The sequence below is a fragment of the Ambystoma mexicanum genome, chromosome 12, assembly GCF_040938575.1.
Source record: "Ambystoma mexicanum isolate Mex_15411 chromosome 12, UKY_AmexF1_1, whole genome shotgun sequence".
In the NCBI taxonomy this organism is placed as follows: Eukaryota; Metazoa; Chordata; class Amphibia; order Caudata; family Ambystomatidae; genus Ambystoma; species Ambystoma mexicanum.
In genome coordinates, this window is record NC_090936.1 from 706,428,597 (window position 1) to 706,447,611 (window position 19,015).

Consider the following 19,015-nt stretch of genomic DNA (forward strand, 5'->3'; position numbering starts at 1 on the left):
GTTTATGCATGTATTGTGGTTCCGATAAACATGTTCTAAAAGATTGTCACCTGACTACTCCTAGACGTCAGGGAAACGACAACTCCCACCCATGAAGGGAACCAAGAGTGGGTCTTTGGTACAAAGTTCCCAGGAAACAACCTCAACTCACCATAAGATGGTGGTAATCAATGTGTCTCTACAATTTCTAGACAATCATATCCAACAAATACCTGCCTTAGTAGATTGTGGTGCAGCGGGATTGTTTATGGATTCCGAATGGGCATTCAGAAACAACATACCCCGGGTGACTAAAACCCTGAGTCTGCCAGTGGAAGGAGTAGATGGAAACCCTTTATCATCAGGACCCATTAAAGAAAACACAACTTTTCTCACCATGAAGATTTCTACTCATGAAGAAGAAATATCATTCGATTTGATAAAAGCCGCTCACTATCCAATCATACTGGGTCTCCCATGGCTTGTTAAACATAACCCATTCATTAATTGGACTGCAGGAACATTATTTTTGGGTTCCGAACACTGCTTGCATTCTTGCCTACCCAAAGGGGTGGTGGGGTTGTATACTACAACTGCATCCCCAGACAAAAGCCCGGTATTATCTACCATATCCCACCTGAATCTACTACCGGAATGTTACCACAAGTACAGCTCTGTTTTCTCAAATGATGAATACAAGGAATTACCACCCCACAGAAAAGACGATTGTTCTATCGAATTACTACCAGATGCGCAAGTACCCTTTGGTCGCATGTACACTCTTTCTATTTCCGAGAAGGTTGCCTTAAAGGAATACCTACAAACTAACTTGTGTCATGGTCTCATCACAGAGTCTAGAAGTTCTGCAGGTGCTTCACTCTTCTTTATACCCAAAAAAGATTGTAAAGAGCTCCGCCCTTGCATCGATTATAGAGGCCTAAACAAAGTTACATACAAAGATCGATACCCGCTGCCCCTTATCCAGGACATTCTGGAAGCAGTCCGAGGAGCAACTATCTTTACAAAACTCGACCTTAGAGGGGCATATCATCTAATCAGAATTAAAAGTGGAGATGAGTGGAAAACAGCCTTCCGCACGCCTTTCGGACATTATGAGTATCGGGTGATGCCTTTTGGGCTAGCAAATGCCCCTTCAGTCTTTCAACGTTTTGTTGATCACATATTTGCGGATTTACTCCTTCATACCCTAATCGTATACTTGGACGACATCCTCATTTTTTCTAACAATCTGCAAGAACATATTATCTATGTTTCCGAAGTTTTAGAACGGCTTCGTCAAAATAGATTGTTTGCCAAAATTGAAAAATGCTCGTTTCATCTACCCAGTATCCCCTATTTGGGTTTCATTTTATCTGCAGAAGGAGCTGCTATGGATCCAAGGAAGGTAGAAGCCATCTACAAATGGAAACCTCCTCAGAACGTAAAGGAGGTACAACGGTTCTTAGGGTTCACTAACTTCTACCGAAAATTTATTCCAAATTTTTCTAGAATCATCAAATCCTTCACTCTTCTTCTTCGAAAAGGAAGATCTTTTGAGTGGAATCCAAGCACTCAGAAAGCCTTTGAAGGTCTCAAAATAGCCTTCTCTACAGCACCGATATTACGGTTACCAGATCAGACAAAACCTTTTATATTGGAAACCGATGCCTCGGATTCAGCCATAGGAGGAGTACTCAAACAAGTTTCAAAAGAAGGCTCGAACATCCAATTGCCTACATGTTGAAATCCCTTACAGAATCAGAACGCAATTATACCGTACTTGAAAAAGAACTCTTAGCTATAAAAAGGAGTTGCCAGGAATGGAGACGCCTCCTTTTAGGGGCTCAGCACCCTGTTCAAATACGCACAGATCACAGGAACTTGAAAGTGTTACAGAACATGGAGTGCCAAAACAGTCGACAAGCTCGGTGGGCATATTTTTTTTCATCCTATGACTTCATCCTTACTTACATACCTGGAACCAATAATCAAATCGCTGATGCTCTATCCAGAAGTTCACACAATACTTTGTCATTCCTCCCGGAAAAGATGTGGTCACACGCCACTTTTCTATTCTATGTTTCCTCTTACTTACAAACTATACGAAAACAATACCAAGAACTGAATCAGACAGAAATCAGAGATCATGACCTGAGAATGGAAGACGGACTTTACTTTCGAGCTAACCAACTATACATACCTGAAGGTACATCAAGAAAGAGAGTATTACATATGTGTCATGACCATAAAGTCGCAGGACATAGAGGAATCAAAACCACCTGGGAACTCATCAATAGACACTTTTGGTGGCCTGGAGTTACACAAGACATCAAGGATTATGTGTCCTCTTGCTCCATCTGCCAGCAGTCTAAGGTTCCTAGACATCTGCCTACAGGGCGGTTAGTACAACCTAAACTTCCCACTCAACCATGGGAATGCATATCTACAGATTTTATTGTAGATTTACCACCTTCTTCAAACAATACAACCATCATGGTATCTATAGATACTTTGACCAAACTAGCACATTTCATTCCCATGAGCATATTACCATCAGCAGCTCAGATGGCATCTTGTTTTTTACAAACTATCTTCCGTCTCCATGGACTTCCAAAATCCATCATATCTGATAGAGGTTCACAATATGTTTCCTCCTTCTGGAAGATACTATGCAAAACCTTAGGTATACAAAGAAACCTCACCTCTGGGTATCACCCGCAATCCAATGGGCAAACAGAGAGACTAAATCAATCCTTAGAACAGTATCTGCGTTGCTTTGTTTCAGCTTCTCAAGACAACTGGAGTCTTCTTCTACCATATGCTGAATTCGCATATAATAATTCCTTTCACACTGCCATCAAAATGACACCTTTTTTATGCACATATGGGTTCCATCCATCCAGCTTCCCTACCGTAACTCCTCGATCCACCAAAATCCCAGCGGTGGATGAGTTAGTCTCCAACATCCAGAAAGGGCATGCTACAGCCCTTGCTACCCTTTCTGAAACCAGAGACAGGGTAAAACAACAAGCTGACAAGAAACGCTCACAGGAACCCACGTACAAACCTAAAGATCTGGTATGGCTCTCCTCTAAATACCTTCCTAAACATTTGGTACCATCGAAACTCTCACCCAAGTATTTTGGACCATTTCCCGTTATTGAGGCCATCGGGAAGGTAGCATATAGAATCCGTCTACCAGTATCCTGGCACCGGATCCATAATGTTTTCCATGTCTCTCAACTCAAGACACAGATACTGGATAGGTTCAATAGGGGCTTCAATCATACTCCCCCTCCAGTGGATACTCAAGACGGTCCTGAGTACGAAGTAGCAGCAATATGCGACTCCAGATACTATCATGGGAAGTTGCAATATCTAATCGATTGGAAAGGCTACAATCCATCAGACAGAACTTGGGAAAACGCTTCATCAGTTCATGCCTCCAGACTGGTAAACAAATTCCATCGATCTCACCCTTGGAAACCTGGTCCAATCACCCCACGGGGAGGGCATACTGTCAGGAATTCAGCTCGACACACATGGCGGAAATGGAGAATGAGTCATTCAAGATACCAACAATGGAACTCAAGATGGCGGCTCATCAGCGCTATTACCACACGACGATTACCGTTCTAGTTGTTTCCAACATGGCGACCGCGTCTGCCCATTCTATATCTTCCTCTCGATCGTTGGGCCAGACGCGTCGCTTCTGTTCGCTTCACCTCGCTTCGCGCTGGTGCTTTTTCTAACTTTCTGCAATACTACCGCTGAGGTTTTCTAAGCCTCTCTTCCTCTCTTTTGCACTCTGCGCACTTTGTCTGAGTTCCGTCTCAACTTATTCTACTTTTCCTTACCTTACTTTTTCCCCGTTTCTCCTCTTGCCTTCGTTCCCTGTGCACTCGTGTGCGGTTCCTTCCTCGCTTCCTTCCTTACTTTTCTCCTTGCCTACTACATAGAGCTTGACCGGACTTCCTTCCACGGTGCTGCTCAAGTTCCTTTTCGCCGAGCGGATTCCTGAACCGTTCCGTCCACAAGCCTGCTTCACTCGACTTCCTCTACATTGCTGCTCGACCCTTCTTCCCGAGCGGATTCCTGGAATCGTTCCTCCTTCAGCCTGCAGTACTTACCATTCTTCCACAGCTACTCGGAAGACACCATCCTCTACGAGACACAATTGGGTTTTCTTCCCCACGAGGGATTCCCAAGGGTACTGCCCCCGGAGTGCACTGAGTCCAGTTCTCTGGCCTCTGAGGTATATAGGTAATTCCCCCAAAGTGTTCAGAGCTATTCTACTCCTCTGCTGTTTCCGGACATTCGTGAGTACCTAATTGTAACAATTAGTGGTAAACCGGAGCGGAGCACCAAAGCTAGTCGACCATTCCTATCGGCGCCAAGCCACGCCCCTAGAGCCTGTTTTTAATGTGTGTGCAACACCATACCACAGAGTTGCTAGGTCACCTTTGAACAAGAGGTGGACATTGCATTCTACATTTGGTCTGAATCTGGGGTCTTTAAAATACATTTGTAAAGAGTGAAACCCGGATGCACTAATTTGTGTGGAACTTTTATCAACTCTTCATTTTCCTCTAGGAAAGAGTAGAGGAAAATCATGTGCTTCTACACTTTTTTCCCATATGCTCATTGGGGATCCTTTGGTTTGACACATTTGATATGTTTCTAATGCATCTTCTATGATGTTTTTGGAGTGTAGTGGGTGAATTGTATACTGGTCTAAAATGTTGGCAGGAGTAACAGGATCTACACATTCAAAGTGTCCAGTTGCTTGTGAAACTTGACTTATTTGGGTGTTTTCTGTAAGTTTTCCTCTATGTTTATATTGTTTAAGTCGACTAGTCGTTGCCACATTGTTTTGTCTTTTGGTGGAACACCTTTAACTAGTACACTTAAAGATTGATCTATTGGCTGTTGGACTCCTAGAATATCTACATTTGCTTTACAATCTAATGGCAAACATACTACTTTGCCACAGATGCCTTTTAGTAAGTGAGATGGAGGCAATTTGACTGTTTTTGGTTAAAGGTGTATTAAAGCTTGAAATGGGTGTATTGTTTGGATTATAATGCTCTCATTCAAGTTAAGATGTTGGAGAGCCTTTGGAAGTGGGTATATGTCTAATTTATTAGTGATAACACATAATGGCATTTGGTTGCTGTCAAACTTTGTATTGCAGTATGTGCAAACTATTGAGGGGGTCAGTTATTTTGTATTTATTTTCTGCTGTTAGATATAAAGCTAATTGGAACTGATGGGGTTTGTCATTGTCCTCTATTTTGTTGGCCATATATACTATTTTTGTGCTCTTTTATAAGACGTTCTGTGACAACAGACACAATCTTGGTCTGGTATTTGGTCTGGTATTTCAGCAGATGTGTTTTGAAACTTAGCTATTTCTTTTTCTATGTGTTGTTAGGAGGTTGGTGGTTGTGTGGTTTTCCCTAATGTTTTCTGAAGTTACTGAATTTCTAAGTCAACTTCAGTTCCAAAGTATTTACTTTGAATGTGCTCTATTTCTTGAAGGAGTTCTTTGGCTGTTCATGCAGGAAAATGTTATTTAAATGTTGTAGTTCCAGAGCAGAACTTTTTTTTTTATATCATAGTCTATGCACAAGATTCAGTATAGTGAAATGGTGTGTTGCTAACATTTTGATGTGGTGGATGGAACATTTGCAAGCGATTCCTGAAATTCAGGGTAATGTCCTCAAAAGTCCATTGTGGCTGTGCACTGGAGAAGAGTCCACGGTTTGTAAAGTTTTAATTTTATTTGTGTCATTTAGTTTCACATAATAATTGAGCAATTGTAAATATTTAAAGGATTGTAGGCATACATCACACATTTTACTGCATGTCCATTTATACACTGGATGGTTTGTTTGGGTGAAAGGAATATTTGGTTGAAAGTTTGTCGGGGACATTTTTTCTAAAAGGGTTTCTTTTGCCGTAATGGTGTTGCCTACCATTTTATATTCTCGGCCATTACTGTCCATGGTAACTGGGTTGTAAGCCTCTTCATTGAAATATGGTTCAGTGCTGCTTGTGTGAATCCATTCACCTTCACAGAATTTGGAAATGGTATCTACATTGACATTGTGAATGTTTTGAAGTACTTTTTTTATGCATTAGTTCATTTAGTTAGTGGTTTCATTCTGTTTAGAATCCATATAAACAACCTTCTATTTAGTAGACATGTGTTGTCAATTAGTGCTTTGAGGTTTAGTCTTTTATGGACATTTTTAAAGGTAGCTCATGACTTTTCAGCTGTCTTATACAATTGTGAAGAACACTACGGTAGAACATTTTTTTTCTAAAATAAATGTTTTGAATGCTTTACTGTGGCTACATTAACATTGGTAGATACATAGGCTCATTAGTAGGTATGCTTTTGTTTAGGGGCTGTACTTTATTTAGTGGTCACTGGTTTCGTTTTGTTGAGTGATGTTGTTTTGTTTTAATGTGTTCTATAAATTGTTTTAGGAGTGGGTGACTATATGGCTTGCTTTAATTCTTATTCACTCTATTTTTTCTTTGTTTTCTAAATGGTGCTTTTTAGAAGGCATTCTGTTCTGTCTGGTGGGAAAAAAGTATGCTTGGGTTTGAAAGTTGTAGAATGTAAGTATATATATTGTGGATGGGTGTGTCGGTGTGATTGTAGAGATGAAGAGAGTGCTGTGTGATTGTGTAGTGGAATGATAGGTGTATTTGGGAAGATTGTACGAGTAAGAGTGCAAGTTTGATGGGCTTGGGTTAGTGAGTAATGGAGTGGTGGTGTGATTGAATAAGTAGGGACATTATGATATTTTGAGGAAAACAGTGGTTGTTAAAATGGTGGTGTTTAGATGGGAATAGAAAGAGTGTGAATGTTGCAATATAATGAATAAGAGTAAAGTAAATGTTGATTCAAAAGGAATAATCTGGCATAATATATAGTTAAAGTACAATGTAACAATTAGAAACATATAAATGCTATATTGATGTACTTTGTAGGATGTGAAGAGTGTTCTTATTTCTGTACCTATCTTTACCAATATTCTGCTTTCCTGTAATTGTAAAAGTTAGTGGGTGCATGTGGTAATGGTGAAGTACTTTTATTAAGCAAGCTTCTTATTTATGAAGGTAGTAGGAGTTGTTGGTAAAAAGAGTTACTACAGCTGTGTTATGGTGGGTGTACGAAAGTGTTCTAACTATATTGTTAAAATAATTGCAGTATGAGTAGTGCTGTTTGGCACATTAGAAGGACCAAGGCAAAAGATGGTTGTGAGAAAAAGGTGCATATCTATGTTATTGTGTGCTGCGGATTTTAACAGAAGAAGTGCTGTGTTTGTGGTGTAATGCATTTGTAATATGTTGCAGTGTTTATAAAGAATATGAAACTGTCGGCTAGTGATAATGCAATGTGGATTGTTTTTGTTGCAATGTGTGTTGTCTTATCGTAGAGGTTCAGAAATAAGAGTACTTTATATGTAACTTCATGTGTTGTATATCAATACTTTGGTGGTATACCCATATGTGTGAGCAGGGGGTGCATGGTGACAGTGCAAGGGATGTAATGAGTGAGGTTGGAAAGTATGACGTTTATATGGAATAAAAAATGGAAAATACTGACTGTGTAAACATGTTTCTTTTTAGGAACATTTTCATGAAAGTAAAACAATGCAGATGTGCATTTATAGCAGCGTTTGTAACTTTTTTGTAGAAGAAAAGAAAAGCAGATGGAAAGGATTTGTAGCACATTTTTAAGTGACAGTTAGTGTGTGGATGTTCAATATGTTGGTGGTACATGCATACTTGTCAACATAATCCATTGCAATGTGTACATGCTTATGAAGTGTTGTTTTTTTTCTTTGCATTCTGGCAGTTATAGTTGCACTTTTTCCATTAGAAAACTTGGCCTGCAAGTACAAGAATGTATAGAAGAAACTAGGACTGGATAAGCACCGACAGATTGGAATGGGTCATGTTAGGAAGTACACATGTACTGTCAAGATTATAAACCTCCATACACTAAGTGGCACTTAAAAGTATTGTACACATGTTTTGCATCTGCTTGTGTTGTTTTACAAAGAAATTACTCACAGTGGTGCTTGAATTGCATTTCTTAACCTTAGTGAAAATGCTCCTTAAAACAAAAATGTGTAGACATGCAGCATTTTCCTTTTTTGATTTAATATAAATGTGACAATTTGAATTTTGCAGTCGGGCCTGGCTATTTTTGTGGACATTCTGGGAATTGTAGTATGAGTTGTGCAATGGGAGAATGGATATTACAAGTCACAGAATGCAAAGAAAGAAACCAAGACCTGAGAAGCAGCTATAGTTTTCCAATGGGTCATGTTGGCAAGAATGCATGTTCTGCCAACATATTTAACTGGCACACACCAAATGCCACTTAAAAATGGTCGACAATTTTTTTTCTATCTGCTTTTTCTTTCTTTTATAAACAAGTTACATACAGTTCTGCTATAAATGTACATAAGCATTTCTTAAGGGAAATGCTATAACGCTTTGCAGTCAGAGTTCCAGGACGGATCGGGGTGATGTACCTAGCTTTGGGTTACTGTCTCCAATGTGAGGTGGCCATCCACAAGTCCAGCGACGGTCCCAGAGAACCCCAGCAATGTCCACATCCCTCCCCTGAGGGAAAAGCTGTAATGCAGCACAACCAGACCTCCAGACCAGCTGGGGGTGCTGCCCCCGGCCTTCAGCAACTGTCTCCCATTTCTGTCGCCCTTCTGCAGACCCAGCTGTGTTCCCAGGGAGCTCCATCAGGCTCCCCATCCATTCCAGGAGGGAAACCCTCAAACGCAGCTCCAGGACAGCTGAGGGTAGTGCCCGATACTTGGGCGCCTGTCTCCCATGTCGGTAGCCTCTCCCCAGGACCAGTGGCATTCCCAGGAAGTCCTGGTAGGGTCCCCATCTCTCCCTGGAGGGAAAAACTGTAACATAGGCAAGCCAGAGCTCTAGGATGGCCCAGGGTGCTGCCCCGGCATCTACTTTGCACACGGTTTGACCGCTCCCAGCCCAGCAACGGTCCCAAGGAGCCCACAGGGTCCAGATCCCTCCCCAGATGGAAACGCTCTAGCATTGCCCTGCCAGAGATCCAGGACAGCTGGTTGTACTGTGACGTGAATGGGCAAAACAGCACCCCAACCCCAAAATCACCCCAAAATCTTTTCCATGGTGGCTTAGTGCTCCTTACTGATTCCCACGGTTGGCAAAATAGGACCAGGAACTAGATTTGGCACGCCAGGGAAGCTGCAGAAAGGATATGCACCTCCCTGGGTGTTTCCTGAAAGGGGTGTCCCTACAGCCATAGAGCCAGCCCCCTGATGCCCAATATTGTTCCTTGGGCAATATTGGCCTATGTTGATTTTCCTTGCTTGGGGCAGTTGGGTGCAAAACAGCACTAATCTGCCCCCAAAGAAGGCAAAACAAAATGATTCCAGAAGCCCAGTTTTGCACCCCAATCCTAAGGGGGATAGCCCACAGGCACAGGTCCAGCCCCCAATACTTCCAAGTGCTCCACTATATGTGGCGTGTAATGTTGTTGTGCCTTCCTTGCAGGCAAATCCGTGTAAAACTGCACCAATATTCCCCCAATTAAGACAAAACAACATTATGCCATCTGGTTGGCATTTTCGGGGGGTGGGGGTGGTGGTGGGGGTCTGATTGGGTGAAAAATGAGGTCAGATCCTCAAAACATCCAGCTTCACTCTGCCTTCTCTCCCCTTTGTGATGGAGTCCATTCCCTCTGCCCCCCAGTGCTCCCACCTGCACCGGAGATCCATCTTGCTGAGCTCTGCTGGGGGTAAGGAATCTGGGGCATTTATGGACATTTGTTTTTGCCGGGACGAGCAAACTTTGACTGTTTTGGGCAATTAACACGATCCGATCGTGCTTTTGCAGCATGAGCTGCCGTTTTCATGTTGTTGCGCTCCGCGCTTGTGGCACCTGGATATTTCCATTAATGTGTATTGCCCTGCCTATCTACCACCATGCCTTGGCCTTTGCAAGATGGCCGTTCCTCGTGTTGCAAATGGTGAATATTCTAAATGTTTTCCTGCTTTTCATGCCGGCTCCCGCCCCCCTCTCCCATTGGTTGCCTTTGGCCCTTAAGCCAATAGCTGCAACCGGGAGGCGGGAGCCAGCCACACCACCTAAGGCCCACAACGAAGGTCCTGTCCACCACGGTACGCCGCATCGCCCCCGTGAGTGTCTGTGTGCCCCCATGCCCCCCGTGAGTGTCTGTGTGCCCCCTTGCCCTCCCTTGAATGTCTGTGTGCTCCCATGCCCCCTTTCCCCCGTGAGTGTCTGTGTGCCCCCTTGCCCCCATGCGTGTCTGTGTGCCCCCTTGCCCCGTGAGTGTCTGTGTGCCCCGATGCCCCCATGAGTGTCTGTGTGCCCCCTTGCCCCGTGAGTGTCTGTGTGCCCCCATGCCCCCCTTGAATGTCTGTGTACCCCCATACCTCCCATGAATGTCTGTGTGCCCCCTTGCCCCCCGTGAGTCTGTGTGCCCCATTGCCCCCCAGTGAGTGTCTGTGTGCCCCCATGCCCCCCGCGAGTGTCTGTGTGCGCCCATGCCCCCCGCGAGTGTCTGTGTGCGCCCATGCCCCCCGCGAGTGTCTGTGTGCCCCCATGCCCCCCTTGAATGTCTGTGTGCCCCCATGCCCCCCTTGAATGTCTGTGTGCCCCCTTGCCCTCCCTTGAATGTCTGTGTGCCCCCATGCCCCCGTGAGTGTCTGTATGCCCCCTGTGAGTGTCTGTGTGCCCCCATGCCCCCCTCTTGAATGTCTGTGTGCCCCTATGCTCCCCGTGAGTGTCTGTGTGCCCCCATGCCCCCCTTGAATGTCTGTGTACCCCATGCCCCCCTTGAATGTCTGTGTACCCCCATACCCCCATGAATGTCTGTGTGCCCCCATGCCCACCTGTGAGTGTCTGTATGCCCCCCAGTGAGTGTCTGTGTGCCCCATTGCCCCCCAGTGAGTGTCTGTGTGCCCCATGCCCCCTTGAATGTCTGTGTGCCCCCATTTCCCCCCGTGATGTCTGTGTTCCCCCTTGCCCTCCCTTGAATGTCTGTGTGCCCCCATGCCCCCGTGAGTGTCTGTATGCCCCCCTCTTGAATGTCTGTGTGCCCCCATGCCCCCCTCTTGAATGTCTGTGTGCCCCTATGCTCCCCGTGAGTGTCTGTGTGCCCCCATGCCCCCCTTGAATGTCTGTGTACCCCCATACCCCCATGAATGTCTGTGTGCCCCCTTGCCCCCCTGTGAGTGTCTGTGTGCCCCCTTGCCCCCCTGTGAGTGTCTGTGTGCCCCCATGCCCCCCTGTGAGTGTCTGTATGCCCCCCTGTGAGTGTCTGTGTGCCCCATTGCCCCCCAGTGAGTGTCTGTGTGCCCCATGCCCCCTTGAATGTCTGTGTGCCCCCATTTCCCCCCATGATGTCTGTGTTCCTCCATGCCCCCTGTGAGTGTCTGTGTGTCCCCATTCACCCTGTGAGTGTCTGTATGCCCCCATGCCCCCCGTGAATGTCTTGTGTGCCCTCACCTGCCTGCTCCCCCCCTTCTTCTTGGCTTTGGGATCCCCTCGCTCCCCTTACCTGCCTTTTACCCCCTTCCCCCTCCATAAATCCCTCCTCTCTACCATCTTCATATTCCCCTTCTCTTTCTTCCTCCCTTCTCTCAGCCATTCTCCCCTTAGCACTTACTCCTATCATCTGTTCCCTTGACTTTTGATAGCAGCTTGTCTGTCCCCCTCCTCACCTCTGTGTTCTTCTCCCTCCTTCTTTAATTTGTCACTGACAAATTTGCACAGTAGCGTGTCTTGACATTCCCCCATCCCCCACACCCCCTCCTCTTGTTTACCTCCTGCACTACATCAATTGTCGTCAGACATAGTAATATTGCTACTTGCTTTGATCTCCTTCTTTTCCTCTCCCTCTTGCCTTACTTGTTCTATGCACTTGCACTATCAGAAATGTCGACAGGCCTATTACGATAGTTATTTTCGCATTCTGTATTGTTTCAAGGACCTTAACTGAATATAACTGTATTTTCCTATGTTCCCTCCCTCCTTGAAGTGCTTTGAAACACATTGTGTATAGGCGCTATATAAATAATCAATCAAATCAATCAATCAATTTTGCTCCTTCCCCAGCAAAGCAGAAAGAATCTGCCCCTCCCTGCAGGGATTTCAGGGGAGGCTGGCCCACATGCACATGGCCAGCCTCCCAATGTCCCCCAAGTATGCTTTTTTTTTTTACCTTCCTTGGGGACAAATGGGTGCAAAATAGCACCCATCTGCCCCCAGAAAAGGCAAAACATTGTGGCATTTTTTATTTTTTGTTGGTGGGGGCTGTTCAGCCTGGGTGTGGCCGACCACCCCCAGAATCAATTACCTGGTGGTCCAGTGGGATTACTGGTCGAGGATCAAACGCTGCTGAAAGATCAAAGAGTACCAATATAGATAAGTATTTAGAATAGCGAGCAAAGAGAAGAGAGTTCGTGACAGAAAGAAGAGCAGTCTCAGTAGAGTAGCAAAGTTGAAAGCCAGATTGGCGATATGGAAGGAGAGAGATAGGATGGATATGTGAAGAGGCCTGAGTGTAGACGGCTCGCTCCAAGAGCTTAGAGAGAAAAGGAAGAAGGGAAATAGGTGTAAAGTTAGAAGGCAAGGAAGGGTCAAGTGTTTTTTTGGGGGGAATTTAGAGAAAAAAGGAAGAAGATAAATAGTTGTAAAGTTAGAAGGCAAGGAAGGGTCAAGTGTTTTTTTTTTTTTTTTTTTTTAATATGAAGAATTCTGACATGCTTGAAAATAGCAGAGAAAGCCTACAATTGAAGGAAGGCATTGTCAAGGAAGGACAGAGGGTTAGAGTTTAGGTATTAATGGATAAGTGAGAGGATCAGTGGGATAAGAGTTTGGATGGACTTTGGATAGAAAAGTAGCAATATCGGCATTAGAGAGGTGAGAAATGAAGACAAAGAAAGTGATTGTTAGGAAGGGTCGACCACCCCCCACCCCCTAAGCACTTTAAAGTAAGGCGAGCTGCATTTGAAGCACTATGATGGGCCAGGGGAGGGGTGATGGTGTTAGGACCACACCCCAATATAATCAACCCACATAGTGTAGCGCAGGGTGCAAGCAAAACTGCAATTTTGCGAATGTCATATTTCATTCACTAGGCCCTAATTACGAGACAAGGGACACCTCCAGCCATGACCAAGCTCCTATGCAGATAAGACTAGGAATCCATAAGACTAATAATGCTGTTTGACAGAAAGTAGAGCAGTATCGTAAGAGTTATGTAATGTGGAAAATAGACAAATTTGCAGTGGACAGTGGGGATTTTTGCCAGCATCACCCAGGATGATTCATAGACTGACATAGGAAGTGGAGTAAAGGAGTCATCCACATGCATAGGAGTAAAAGAAGATGTGAGAAATAAAGAATCACGAGTATCCAATATATAACCAAGACCAAGAAAAGTGTGGAAACTGGACACAGAAGGACAGGGTGTTACAAGAGGAATTATAGAAAAAGACAGAAGTGCATGGTCTGAAGAGAGAGAATAGGAAAAGCGGAGACGGAAGTCAGTGATAAGAGGAGGCATATATGAGATGTAAACAGGAACCAGATATGTGAGAAGGAGGAAACCAAACAGGGTCAAGATAGTAGGAACCAAGAAGAGATAAAAGAGGAACAGAACAGTGAGTAGAGGAAAGATGGAAGTTACACTCACCGAGTAAGAGCAGAGGAGTGTCAAAAGGTAGAAGGAAGGGCAGAAGAGCATCAAGATCACCACAAAACGAAGGGACATGGCCAGGGCTGCTATAGATCAAAAGAAAAGCAATGAGAGAAGGTTTAGAAAAGAGAGAATACTGATATTCAAAAGTAGGGAAGTTGGGGAAGAGAGAGAGAGAGAGAGAGAGAGAGAGAGAGAGCGAGAGAGAAGAAAAAATAAATAAATAAATAAAGAGCGGTACATAATGCCAATGCCTCCAACCTGATGCAACAAGCAGGGGGTATGAGCAAAGCCAGTGGCTGAGATGGTCAAGGCAGCAGGCATGACAGTATTGGAGGAAGATATCCAAGTTTTGGGGATGCAAAGAAAGTGTAAGTTTAATATATTAATAGGCGTAGGAAGCTCAGAGTCTGGAGGATAGATCAGATGAGGAGGCCTGCAATGTGAGAAATGAGGGGAGAAAGGATGTGAGGAATAGTGTGAAAATTCATGATAAGCAATAATGTGATTGATATGGACAAGTTGAGAAAGCAAAGTGGAAGAGAGGTGAAGTAATCAGCGCCTAGATGATAAAATAATAAGAGAAACCCTTCAGTGAGGAGGGTGTAGGCACAAGGTGAGGTGGAAGTCAGAAGGATGTAAAAAGTCCACTTGGGATGGCTTGGGGGAAGAAGCAAGTCTAGGATATAATAAGTAAAATAACATAATGGTAAGAGAAGGGAGTGGTTAGACCCAACAATAGAGGACAAAAAAAACTGCTTCCATCTGTGGACAGCTGCCAACAGCACTGGACTGAGATTTCACCAAAGGCTCTGGCCAGGAAGCATGGAAATATTCTTCCACAGGGGTCCCAGTACTGAATAGTAATCTTACATATATTCCACACATCCCTGTTCCTCCTCCAAGCAGACAATGGTAATATTACCTTTGCCTCCACAACCATGTACCTGACCAAAGTCCCCCACTATCCCACCTCATTCTTCCTTGTCACAGTGCCCCATAATTACTCGTCAGAGTCCCCCACTACTACCACCACATCACTCTTCTTAATCACAATATCCCACTTCCACCAATTCACTATTCTTCATTACAGTAACCCACTACCCTCATGTCACTCTTCATCGCTAGTCCTCCAATATTGTCACATCACTGTTCGTCATCACAGCACCCCACTACCACCAACTCACTCTTTCTCTTCAGAGCCCCACACGACCACCACAGCACTCTACCTCATCAAAGTACCCTACTACCACCACAAAAATCTCCCCCATCACAGTACCTCACTACCACCAACTCACTGTTCCTCTTCAGAGCCCCAGGCTACCACCACATCACTCGTCCTCATCAAAATACCCTACTACCAACACATCACTCTTCCTGGTCACTGTCTTTGGATGGAAATGAACAGAATAAATCGAGGTACTATTTCCTCGCCCAATATGGCCATTGTCAGAACCAGGCTCACCATAACAATATTCATCTTACTCAAGGTGCCTGCCATCTCTTTCAGATGTGGAAACATAATAGGCCTGATTATGAGTTTGGGGTAGTGGTGAAAAGAAATCACTATTTTAGAATGACAAATGTTTTATTGCTCTGCTACATTCTGTGTTTCAAAAGTGGAACTCACCTCTTCTGTTTGCTATTGTGTGGAGGGCTTTTCCTCCACTTAAAAGCATTGGTGCCTGTGGTATTTCCAGCGTGGTTCAACCTCATGCAGCAATGCCTCATGACCCCAATGTTTTCCTATGTTCTCTGAAATGGGGAACAAAAGAAGTATCCACATGACTCGGAATAGTGTGGACCCTTTATGTAGAGCGGGCTTAGGCGGGATAGCTCAGGGGCAATGTGCTTGTCTTGGAAGCAAGAAATCCCGCTCTTGTGCTTAGAAACCAATCTCTGATATGAAGCATGTTATAAAAGAATAATTATATTTACTGCATGAGGTAACAGTAAATTAGTTTGGCTGTATTACTGGAGATAATACAGTATTAGTCAAAAGACCTCTTTTAAAAAATCGATTTTAAATAAAAAACGTTTTATAAAGACTTATCCGTGACCACAAGGAGCGGTCTTTCTCAATCGGACTGACGTGACCCTGCCGCACACAAGTGCGCGTAGGGGCTAACAGCCACGGCAGGTCCCGGAAGCGCCATTGAGGGAGACTGGTTAAGTGTGTGTTTGTGTTTGTGTTATATGTTTGGGTTGGGGGAATCTTGATTGGGGAGGGAGGCGGGGGGCTGAGTGAGGGGGATTCGGGAAACCCCCCCTGATTTTGAATTAATCGCGCTAGAGAATTGAGGGTGGTAGAGGTCGGGGTGGTGCAGGTGGGGGTGAGGGGTTGGTGGCAAGGGAATGCCATGCTCTTGCTTTTTGTAGGTCGCCCAAAATCGTCCAACATTTTATTTTGTTAGACGACCTAGGAAAGCGAAATTATGACTTAGAACCGATAATGCAGCCAAACTCATAAATACTTCGAATCTACATGTGGAAGAGAAGAGTGCACGTCACTGGTGAATTACTGTGAATGTGAGGATGTCATAAAGGATGGTTTCAAAATTCCGACAGGAAATATCTTCTATCCCACATTCATAACATCATATCGTACAGAATATTTTGTAAGCATAGGCTTCGCAGCGACGCGATTTGTTATGTTCCAAATTCATGGTCCCAATATGATGTTAAATACTTTCAAAGCGTATTCGTTCACTACACAAACCCAGAATCGTGGCCATTTTTAAAACACAGGGTCAGTTTCCATTCACGGTTTGAGAAAGATGACAGTTCGGAATATCCGTGCGCTAGTAAATGTGTCTGTATTGGCAGAATGAAATTCCAAAGACTACCCTCTTCAGGTGGACGTGCGGGTGCATGGGGAAATCACGTCGTAGCAACTGTAGCATTCAGGATTAATATCATGCACAGAGTTATGCCAGCAATCCATGAAAGAAGGGGACTGCTGTGTTCTAACATGACTTTCTGTTTAAGTTGCCAGACTTCTCTATGGAAACTATGCTCCAAGCATCATTTTTTTCCGCCGTTTTGGCGCTCAGCATGTGTTTTGTATTGCAATAAAATGAAGATACCTCCTTGTGCTGGCAACTGTTTCATACTTGCCAACCCTACAGATTTAGGCAGTAGGCTACTGCTTTTTAAGCAGTCCTACAGCCTACGGATTTCAGTGACAGATCCTACTGCTTTTTACAGTGGCAGGTAATTTATGTGACTAAGGCAGGCTGCAGCACAAAGAATGCAACACATTGATTAATCTGTCTGTACAGTGGGGGTGGTAGGTGATTACTTTGATTGGGCTCAGACCAATCCAGTGACCTGACAGCTACATGACTCTGTCCTGCACTCTTGCTGGTACAACCCTTAGGTGAACCACCAGTGGAGGCAAGCAGCAGAACGTAACACCATCACACAGCATCTGCCTCTGCATATGTATTGTCCAGGCTGCTACTACAGAGTAATGGCAAGCGTTGCCTACCAGCTCTGTGTGATTAACTTCTGTGAAGTTAGGTAACTGAATTTGGTGTTAACTTGCCATTCACAATTATACATTTTAAAAATGTGAGCATCTTTCCATGTCGTGCTGTTTGATAAGTTGTGTATTTTAGAATGCTTCAATGGTGCAACAATGTATGTTTTATATTTCCCTGTGATGTTATTGTTATGCAAATTATTATTTTTGAAACTTGAAAAATCCTACATCTTTTTGGTCACAGAATGTTGGCAAGTATGCTGTTTGGGTAGTTTTTCACAGTGAATGCTAATCGCGTCCATAAGGCAGTAACTTGAACCCAGTGTCTCTAAAAGAAGAACTGTAGGGCCTACTTTACAAAAAGTTTTGCGCGGTGCAAAACATACTTATGTAGTGCAAACTCACTTTGCTCCACGTTAAATTAGGCCCCGAGTGGTCTCCTCGAGGCCACAATGTGTATTCCTCTTATATGTGCCTTGACATTGTTTTCTGTCCAGGTTTTATATACCAATCATGTATTATATTTATCATCAGTCAAGCGAAATGTAACATGACTATTTTTTTAAGGTATGCTCAGTTTTTAGACCAGATCCCTCATATTTGCTTAATTTACAAATATCTGTAATGGTATGTACGCCTTTCCTTCTTTGTATACATTTTTAGGTGATTATTTATATACTTCCGTTTATCTAAGTAAGATGTGTGTTATGGCTAAAAAAATAGTGTATGCTCTTTTGTAATGAACATACAGTACATATACAGCTGCATATATTGGTTTATATTGTGAGTTTAGTTCTTTTCGGAGTGTTTGATTAATATGTGTATGTCAACGCACAATATTGCAGTACATATCAACCCAGACGTATCTTTGCCAAACAGAAAATGCATTTATTAACAAAACCAACAGAGCAACAACGTAGGGTAGGAGTCTAGAGCTAATAGTGTAAACAAGTAAAAACAAATAGCAAACCCGGAAGTTGATTGCAAGGCCAAACAGGGCATTCGCAATACCAAAACAAAACGAAATACAAGCTGTCACACGCAGGTCTAGCATACTCTCTCTCGTTTACTCCATCTCTCCCTCTCTCATTCACCCTCCGCACTATCATTCTCTAGCTCTGTCTCATCCACTGTAACTCTCTCTATCTCCCTCTTCATTCAACATGTGTTTTTGCCAGGTGCCTGTATGTGAGATACAAAACTACCTAATAATGGAGTAGGCTAACATTTATTTTCCAAACACTCAATATGCAAACATAACAACGTGTAAAGAAACATCAACAGTCTTAGAAAATGTATCTGCGATCTTTTGAAACACATTCTTCAATAAGTTTTAAGTGCCGAGTGTGGCGCTGCCCGATGACGCTCACTGATTATGTGTTGGGACAGTTGGCTGATGATCCGAAGGATGAGAACTGTTAGCTAATGGGACCCGGGTGGATGCTAATAAAGGGGTGTTTATGGCATTGGGGTTTGTGAATTGTTCAGTTTGCATTGTTGTTTGGTTTGTAGTGTATAGTTGGATTATGCTTGTTGGTTCTCCCCGAAAAAGGAGGAGTGTGGTGCTGCCCGATGACGGGCGCGCATGCGGCGGCGTGACGTTGCACGCCGCCGTGTGCAGTACAAATAAACGGGGCATTTCCCATCCGTGTTAGAGCGACCGGGAAGCCCGAACCAAGACGCACGTGTGCGCCTCAGTTCTTGGTGCCGGGGCTTGCGGTGATGCGCACGGGGGGCGCTAGTCACCCCCAACAGTGGCGACGAGTGGGGGAAACGATGCCCGGGCCCGGCGGTGATCA